This window comes from Portunus trituberculatus, chromosome 15, assembly GCF_017591435.1.
Source record: "Portunus trituberculatus isolate SZX2019 chromosome 15, ASM1759143v1, whole genome shotgun sequence".
Taxonomy (NCBI): domain Eukaryota; kingdom Metazoa; phylum Arthropoda; class Malacostraca; order Decapoda; family Portunidae; genus Portunus; species Portunus trituberculatus.
The window spans coordinates 19100765-19109863 of NC_059269.1; the positions used below are offsets into that span (position 1 = coordinate 19100765).

At 47.1% G+C, this 9099-nt stretch overlaps 1 long non-coding RNA gene across 4 annotated transcripts; it reads right to left on the reverse strand.

Annotated features, from left to right (window-relative positions):
* Positions 1 to 446: 446 nt before the first annotated feature.
* Positions 447 to 8274, reverse strand: LOC123504195. Of its 4 annotated transcripts, none has more exons than XR_006674740.1 (6): positions 8165 to 8274; positions 5955 to 6089; positions 3022 to 3527; positions 2725 to 2852; positions 1833 to 2313; positions 447 to 1628 (listed from the first exon to the last, which is right to left on the reverse strand). It is a non-coding gene; the product is annotated as an uncharacterized LOC123504195 (long non-coding RNA). The 4 variants fall into 4 exon arrangements; XR_006674741.1 differs by lacking the exon at positions 8165 to 8274 and having other exon boundaries at positions 3022 to 3229; positions 3351 to 3527; positions 5955 to 6393; XR_006674738.1 differs by lacking the exon at positions 8165 to 8274 and having other exon boundaries at positions 5955 to 6391.
* Between the last annotated feature and the right edge of the window lie 825 nt (positions 8275 to 9099).

Sequence of the window (9099 nt, forward strand, 5' to 3'; positions counted from 1 at the left end):
TGAAGGCACTCTCCAGAAGCTCCAGTTGAAGGCACTCCCGTTTTTAACTGTCTTTAGAACCCGGCTAGTTGTCTATGCAAAATTGTCGTAGTGAGAAGGGAAGACCTTTCTGAATACGGGCGACACACACAGACGAAGGGGAAAGAAAGCGTATACATACACAGGGGAAAACAAAGCGTATACATAGGGGTTGCATTTCCATTAAATCCGATTGCGTTCCTCAAAGCCAGTGATAATGGCATTAATTCCTGTTGGGCACTCTAGTCACGTAGCCGCAGTGATGCTTATCGGTGGGAATGAAACCGCCACGGGGAAAGAGGGAGAGGGGGATAACGCTCGCTTAAAAGTAAAAAGAGCGCGTCGTTCGGGGGTTTTGTTGGGCGCTTAACTCTGGAAATGTTATAGGAAAGGAAATTTATTGTTTAGGAAATTTTTTTTATCTATTTTATTGGGAGTTTGACATGTTTATTCGTTGTACTGGAGAAAGAATACATAGCGTGGATGGATAGTATACATGGATGGATCACAGATAGATGGATTGAGACGTCGGTAAACAGGTAGGTAGACAGACAAAACGGAGATACCAAGTTAGAATACATATCAACGTGGATTGGTAGTGTACATGGATGGATGGATAACAGATAGATTGAGATATCAGTAAAAAGTTGGATAGATACAGATAAATAGATAGAGATACTGCGTTAATCTCCCGAAAGGACATAATACTCGTTTAATTTGAATAGTCATTACGAGTGGAGATGAGTTGCAAGTGTACAAGTTTGGCATCTATGTACAAGTTTGGCATCTATTAGAGAAGTTTTCTCCTGGATCAGACCGAGTAATAAATCTCTGGACTTACCGTACCATGACAATTTGCTTCCCACTACTTCCCATAAGCGAGAATGATGCAAACAACAAACAACTCCATAGACTCCTCATTCACATAGACCACTATTAAATAAGTGTGAGGGAAAAGGGAGGCCACGATCTCTCGTCCTCAAAAGTAAATGATTTTATGCCAGGATTAGTTAGTGTAGCCCTTTGGATAGGAAAAGAAGACAAAACAGAATGAGTATTAACAGACAATAACACATAACCGAACCACTGATGTGTGCAAGGACGGCGTGTAGAGTCACTGGGGTAAGGCGCACCAGTGAAAATCCACTCGGCAAGAAGCCAGCAGGTGAAGACCACTGATGTGTGCAAGGACGGCGTGTAGAGTCACTGGGGTAAGGCGCACCAGTGAAAATCCACTCGGCAAGAAGCCAGCAGGTGAAGTCCAGAAGCTGGTATGCAGTAGGGAGACGACAGCGGTGGCAGATGTAGATATGGAAAGAAGCAGGAGCCTAGGCTGGCTGCTCTTTCGCAAAGCAGAGGAACCAGCTAGGAGAGACGAGGCTCTTCCGCTGAGACGAGGAACCAGCTTGGAGAGACGAGGCTCTTCCGCTTGGAGAGACAAGTTCACCAAGAGACGGAGGCGCTGGTTTCTGCCTGGGCCTTATCGTAGCCTCTCATCGTAGGCTCGGAAAAGGCGGAGCTAAGGCCAAGCCTCGTGGTACCGAAGCCTCACGGTGGCGGAGATCCAAACTTAACGAGGGCCTTTACACATCCCCACAAACAAGGATATGCTGCAAGTAGATTACCCAATATTAGTAGGATCAACAGGATCTACTTAGCAAGTCATCAGATAGATTATATTTTCCGGCTACATGAACGACTCTGAATTTGTAGGCCTGGAGAGACAAGGCCAAGCGAAGCATTCTATCATTTTTGCCTTTGAAGGTAGACCGGTATAACAAGCTTGTGATCAAGCTCCAAGATCAATTCCTCACCGAAAAGGTAGGAGCGGTGGTGGCAGGGGTAGCAGCAGTGGTGGCAGGGGTAGCAGATTGTATCTCGTTCCTCCTGAAAGATACAATAGTAGCAGCATCAGTAGTAGTCAGTAGGTGGATGAGCTAGTCCGTGTGGGTGCCTGCCCTGACATCACCTCACCATCCTGCGCAAAGGGTTTGGCAACGATGGGCAGACTGCAAGGGGGCAGGTTTTATGCGTCTCTTGAGAAAAGCACTGGCACTTGTCGCAAGAACGACAGTGTGCTCTGATGTCAGTACCCATTCCTGGCCATAAGAAGTGGTCAGCAACCTTCTGCTCTGTCTAGCGATGAGGGTAGTGACCAGCTAAAGGATTTTCATGTGCAATATTCAAATACCTCAGTTGACAGACAGGCTGGAGACCCGGAAGATGTACCCGGAAGATGAAGTGGGTGGAGGCACTTCATGCTAGTGGTCGAGGCACGAGTCTGCACAGCACATACTGAGGAAGTAAGGAGAGGCAGTGAGTCCTTGGAGATGGATGAAGCAACAGGAGGCATGGAGATGGATGAAGTAACATGAGGCATGGAGTCTTGGAAGATAGATGAAGTAACTGAAAGTGTGAAGTAACTGAAAGTGGAGACTCAGACAGGAAGGCTTCGAAAAACTGAACTGGAAGCATTACTGCTGAGGCAGACGAGAATCCTGGAACTGAAACTAGTTCATCGTAACTGAAGGTAGGATATGGTTTCTTTGGTATACGAACCCCAGGGACATTACCTATTAGGACACTGGCACCCCAGAGACACTATCTATTAGGACACTGGCACCCCAGACACTACCTATTAGGACACTGGCAAAGTTCATGGGAGCTCGGATCGCGTCAGCCCATCAACTTTCAAAGTAAGGATACCTGATGTAACACTGGACGATGGAAATGTATGGACACTGCCCACGTAGTCACCAACTTAACAGGAACGGCAGTTGCTAATGGCAGCATCAGGTAGAACTGCGACCACAACGCAGGAACAGCCAGTACCCCTAAGGATTTAAGATGCACATGATCCATTAACGATGCCTGAAACAAGGGGCGAGGAACACTTATCAGACAGGATTTTAAGGTTGAGATGGATGGAGGGCTTTGTTGAAGGCACGAGGATCCTTTGGGCACCGGGGTCTATTGCGGCCTAACTCACTACACCCATGACACCTGGTAGTGGAGAAGTTGGTGAAGGCGACGAGTGAACAGGCAGCGTTTTCTTGGGAGGAAGCTTGAAGGATCGCGGGGAAGACCTGAAGGAGGGTTTGCTGGTGTAGTGTGCCGATGCCCAGTCATCAGCTAGCTGTAGTACTCGGGCAAGAGACGACGGTCGGTGTTCTTTGAAGGTGCGGATGTCAGGATTCAGCGAAGCCGAGAACTGGTCGAGTATTATGAAGTGCTTTAGGGAAAGTCAATCATTGGTGGTCTCAGAAGAGAGGGAGACTTATATAGATCACCTTTGCCCGTCAAGAGACATCCCAACCTCACAGCATACGTACTTGGTTCGAGCTTTAACAGCCCTGCCACTCAAAACGGGTGAGGTATGTAGCGATGTCTTCCTGGTAACGTGGGACGAACACCTACATCTCTGATGGTAACAGCGTCAGGCTTACCTTGAGCGGTAAGTCGCTCAGCTTCTTCCCTGTGCTTGTCGCGAGCTCCTCCCGTTCATATGACTGTTGATATAGTGCAAATACACAACATAAAAAAAGAAAGAATTACCAAAACAAATACCATCCAAAAGAAAAAGATACAGAATAAATAACCAAAAGAAATACCATCCAAAAGACATGGTAGATACAAAGAAAAACCCTAAATACCACCCCAAACAACTGCTGTATAACTTTCAAGGGCTGGAACAATAGAGCAATTAGTAACACGTAGATCCTGACGTCGCCATGTGCGAGGGAAACGGGAGGCCAAGATCTGTCGTCCTCAAAAATAAAAGCTGTTAAGCCAGGATTAGTTAGTGTAGCCCTTATCAAAAGCACACAAGACAAAACAATGAGTAACATAATAACATAACCGAACCACTGCTGTCGTGTGCAAGGACGGCGTGCCGAGTCACTGGAGTAAGGCGCACCAGTGAAAATCCACTCTGCAACAAGCCAGGAGGTGAAGTCCAGAAGCGAGACAACGATGGCAGATGCAGAGAAGCTGCAGGAGCCCAGGCTGGTTACTTTTCCGCCGGGATGAGGAACCAGCTTGGAGAGACGGTATTCACCAAGAGACACTGGCGCTGGTGTCTGCCTGGGCCTCATGGTAGCCTCTCATCGTAGGCTCTGAAAACGCGGAGCCAAGGCCAGTAGCAAAGCCTCGTGGTACCAAGGCCTCATGGTGGCGGAGACCCAAAACTTAAAGAGCCTGTCTGGGGGGTATAGCGAAGCCGGCTGGGCGTATAGAAGGTAGTTAGGAAGACCCGGCACGGCGTATCTCCCTCACACATCCCACACAAGAATCTGCTGCAAGTAGATTACACAATATTAGTAGGAAGCTTGTGGTCAACCTCCAAAATGAATTTCATACCGAAAATGTACTAGTATTTGTAGATTTAGATGAAGTAGCAGTGGTGATAGGAGTAGTTGGGGTACCAGATGGTCTCGTTCCTCCTGAAAGATACAATAGTAGCAACATCAGTAACAGTGGAAGATTATCTCGTTAGTAGGTGGATGAGCTTATCCGTGTGGGTGCCTGCCCTAATGTCACCTCACCACCATCCTGCACAGTTTCGTAATTATGGGCAGACTGCGGGGGGGGTGGCAGGTTTTATACGAGTACTCCCTTTTGAGAAAACGGCTGGCACTCCTCGCAAGAACGGTAGTGTACTGATGTCAGTACCCATTCCCGGCCAGAAGAATTGGTCAGCAACCTTCTGCTGTCGATGAAGTAACAGGAGGCAGCAGAGTCTTTGAAGACAGACGAAGTAACTGAAGGTGGAGACTTTTGGGAGACAGGAAGGCTTCGTAAAACTCAACTGGAAGCGTTACTGCTGAGGCAGACGAGAATCTTGGAACTGACGAGAATCCTGGAACTGAAACTAGTTCATCGTAACTGAACGTTAGGGTATAGTTTCTTTGGTATGCGAACCCCAGGTACATTACCTATTAGGACACTGGCAAAATTGATGGGAGCTCGCATCGCGTCAGTCCAACCTCCAAAGTAAGGACACCAGGACACCAGAAGTAACACTGGACGACGGGAAAGTTACCAACACGACCACCAGGTAGTCAAGTTGACAGGAACGGCAGTTGCTAATGTCAGTATCAGGTCAACTTATGCGACCACAATGCAGGAACACCCAGTATCCCTAAGGATTGAAGAAGTCTATGGATCCATTAATGGTGCCTGAAACAAGGGGCTGAGGAACACTTCAGCCAGGCAAAATCAGGCCAAACCCTGTCGTGAAACGGTTGAGAACTTTTCACATCCATGATACCTGGTAGTGGAAGTAGTTTTGAAGGCGACAAGTGAACAGGTGGTTTTCTTGGGAGGCTTGAAGGATCGCAGAGACGACCTGAAGGAGGGTTTGCTGGTGTACAGGTGGTTTTCTTGGGAGGCTTGAAGGATCGCAGAGACGACCTGAAGGAGGGTTTGCTGGTGTACGAGTAGTGTGCCGATGCCCAGTCATCAGCTAGCTGCACTGCTCGGGCAAGAGACGACGGTCGGTGTTCTTTGATGAAGGTGCGGATGTCAGGATTCAGCAAAGCCAAGGACTAGTCGAGTATCATGAACTCCTTTAGGGAAAAGTTTCCCGGAACTTGGGAAGCCTCTAACCAGCTCTATTGAAATAGACGGGGGAAGCCTCTAACCAGCTCTATTGAAATAGACGGGTTAAATGAACTGAAAACTGGGAAGAATCTTCCCAGTCTAATTTTAGCGTTGCGGAAATCAAGGCGATATCAGTCTGCAGTCTTAAGTCCTATCAAACTTCTCAATTAATCATTGGTGGTCTCGGGGGAGAGGTAGACAAATCAGCAGCTTTTCCCGTTAAGAGACATCCCAACCTCACAGCATACGTACTTGGTTCGAGCTTTAACAGCCCTCGTATACTGGTGATGTGGGACGAACACCTACATCTGGGATGGTAACAGCGTCAGGCTTACCTTGAGCGGTAAGTCGCATTCGTTCGGTTTCAGCTTCCAGGTCAGCAAGCTCTAACCTCTCGTCGCCGAGGTTCCCTCTGCTTGTCGCTCAGCTTCGTTTTGTCGCAACGCTGCTCGGTCCCCCCGTTCATATGCCTGTTGATGTAGTGCACAAGAACGGCAGCCTGTTTCTGTAGTTGCTCGAAGAAATACATGCTAGATACAAAAGAAAAAGATTTAATACCACCCAAAGGAAGACATGCGTTACAAAGAAATATAGAATTAATACCACCGAAAGGAAGACATGCTAGATCCTACAAAGAACTAAGACTTAATACCACCCAAAGGAAAACATGCTAGATCCAAAGATTAAGAGACTTAATACCACCCAAAGGAATACCACCCAAAGGAATACGTGCTAGATACAAGGAAGAAATGATCACCACCACCACCCCTAGAAATGATCACCACCCCTAGAAATGACCACCACCCCTAGAAATGATCACCACCACCACCCCTAGAAATGATCACCACCACCACCCCTAGAAATGATCACCACCACCACCCCTAGAAATGATCACCACCACCACCCCTAGAAATGATCACCACCACCACCCCTAGAAATGATCACCACCACCACCCCTAGAAATGATCACCACCACCACCCCTAGAAATGATCACCACCACCACCCCTAGAAATGATCACCACCACCACCCCTAGAAATGATCACCACCACCACCCCTAGAAATGATCACCACCACCACCCCTAGAAATGATCACCACCACCACCCCTAGAAATGATCACCACCACCACCCCTAGAAATGATCACCACCACCACCCCTAGAAATGATCACCACCACCACCCCTAGAAATGATCACCACCACCACCCCTAGAAATGATCACCACCACCACCCCTAGAAATGATCACCACCACCACCCCTAGAAATGATCACCACCACCACCCCTAGAAATGATCACCACCACCACCCCTAGAAATGATCACCACCACCACCCTAGAAATGATCACCACCACCACCCCTAGAAATGATCACCACCACCACCCCTAGAAATGATCACCACCACCACCCCTAGAAATGATCACCACCACCACCCCTAGAAATGATCACCACCACCACCCCTAGGAAGGAAGAAATGATCACCACCACCCCTAGGAAGGAAGAAATGATCACCACCACCCCTAGGAAGGAAGAAATGATCACCACCACCCCTAGGAAGGAAGAAATGATCACCACCACCCCTAGGAAGGAAGAAATGATCACCACCACCCCTAGGAAGGAAGAAATGATCACCACCACCCCTAGGAAGGAAGAAATGATCACCACCACCCCTAGGAAGGAAGAAATGATCACCACCACCCCTAGGAAGGAAGAAATGATCACCACCACCCCTAGGAAGGAAGAAATGATCACCACCACCCCAAGGAAGGAAGATAGATTTAACACCACCCCAAGGAAGGAAGATAGATTTAACACCACCCCAAGGAAGGAAGATAGATTTAACACCACCCCAAGGAAGGAAGGAAGAAAGAAAGAATTAACACCACCCCAAGTAAGGAAGTAAGAAAGAATTAACAACAAGTAAGGAAGAATTAACACCACCTAAGGAAGAGAAAGAATTAACCACCCCAAGGAAGGAAGAAAAAGAATAGGAAGAGAAAGAATTACACCACCCCAAGGAAGGAAGAAAAAGAATAACACCACCCCAAGGAAGGAAGAACAAAGAATTGACACCACCCCAAGGAAAGCAAAGAATTAACACCACCCCAAGGAAAGCAAAGAATTACCACCCCAAGGAAAGAACAAAGAATTAACACCACCCCAAGGAAAGAACAAAGAATTAACACCACCCCAAGGAAAGAACAAAGAATTAACACCACCCCAAGGAAAGAACAAAGAATTAACACCAGCCCAAGGAAAGAAGAAAAAGAATTAACACCACCCCAAGGAAAGAAAAAGAATTAACACCCAATGGAAGACATGGTAGATATGAAGAGTAATTAAAACACCACCCAAAGGAAGACACGGTAGATATGAAGATAAAGAATTACTAAAAACACCACTCAAAGAAATACACGGATTAGTTACTAAAAAACAAACACCATCCAAACACACACCACGCAAAAATTGTAGGCACGAAGAGAAGAAATTCGGTCAGTCTTTAACACTCAGTAAACACAACAAAGGAACCTATGTGGATAAATAACTTACAAGAATGGAGACAAGCAGGAACCCAGGCTGGCTGCTCTCCCACTAAACCAGCTTGAAGACAAGGCTCTTCCGCTTCCAGAGACGAGGTGTTCACGAAGAGACGGTGGCGCTGGTGTCTGCCTGGGCCTCATCGTAGCCTCACATCGTAGGCTCGGAAAAGGCGGAGCCAATAGCAAAGCCTCGTGGTATCGAAGCCTCATGGTGGCGGAGATCCAAAACTTAACAAGGTCCTGCCTGGGGGGTATAACGAAGCCGGCTGGGCGTATAGAAGGTAGTTAGGAAGGGAGGAAGAGCCGGCACGGCGTATCTCCCTTACAGTAAGATACTAAAGAAAGCTGCAAATAGCCATTAAGCGTACGAATACACGTGGCACTCCCTATTCTGGACATATTTACGTATTTCTACTTATCATTATCCTCATCCATAAGCTTATTACATCTATTTAGTCTTTTAAAGCTTCTCCTCATCTCATTACTAAATTAGCGAATATTCCATTTCTATACCAGTTTACTTGAGAACCATTTCCTTCCTATCTTCAAAAACCTCATCCCAGACTCACTCGAGGCTTCAGACATATATTGGGTGAGATGCGGCTTGATTGATCACTACTTTACTACTTTTGAAGCGTTATATGCACTTTTGTAGTGGCGATGTAATGGTTAGCGTGTCCAGCCAGGCGAAGACAGTTTGGGCTTGTCTCCTTTCACGCTGTAGCTTCTGTGCATCTTGCAGAAAATAGGAAAGGGACAAGTTGTGATCCTGAAACCCGCCAACCCCATCACCACCAACTCCTTTCCCAATAAGACGCCCCGAACCAGCGACGCGAGAAGTGGTGTGTCTCTACTGTAGCCTGTCACTGAACCTTCTACTGTCTTTGGTTAACATTTAGAGTATGTCGAGACTGACTTTGCATCAGTTAAGAGGAAAAATGAAGT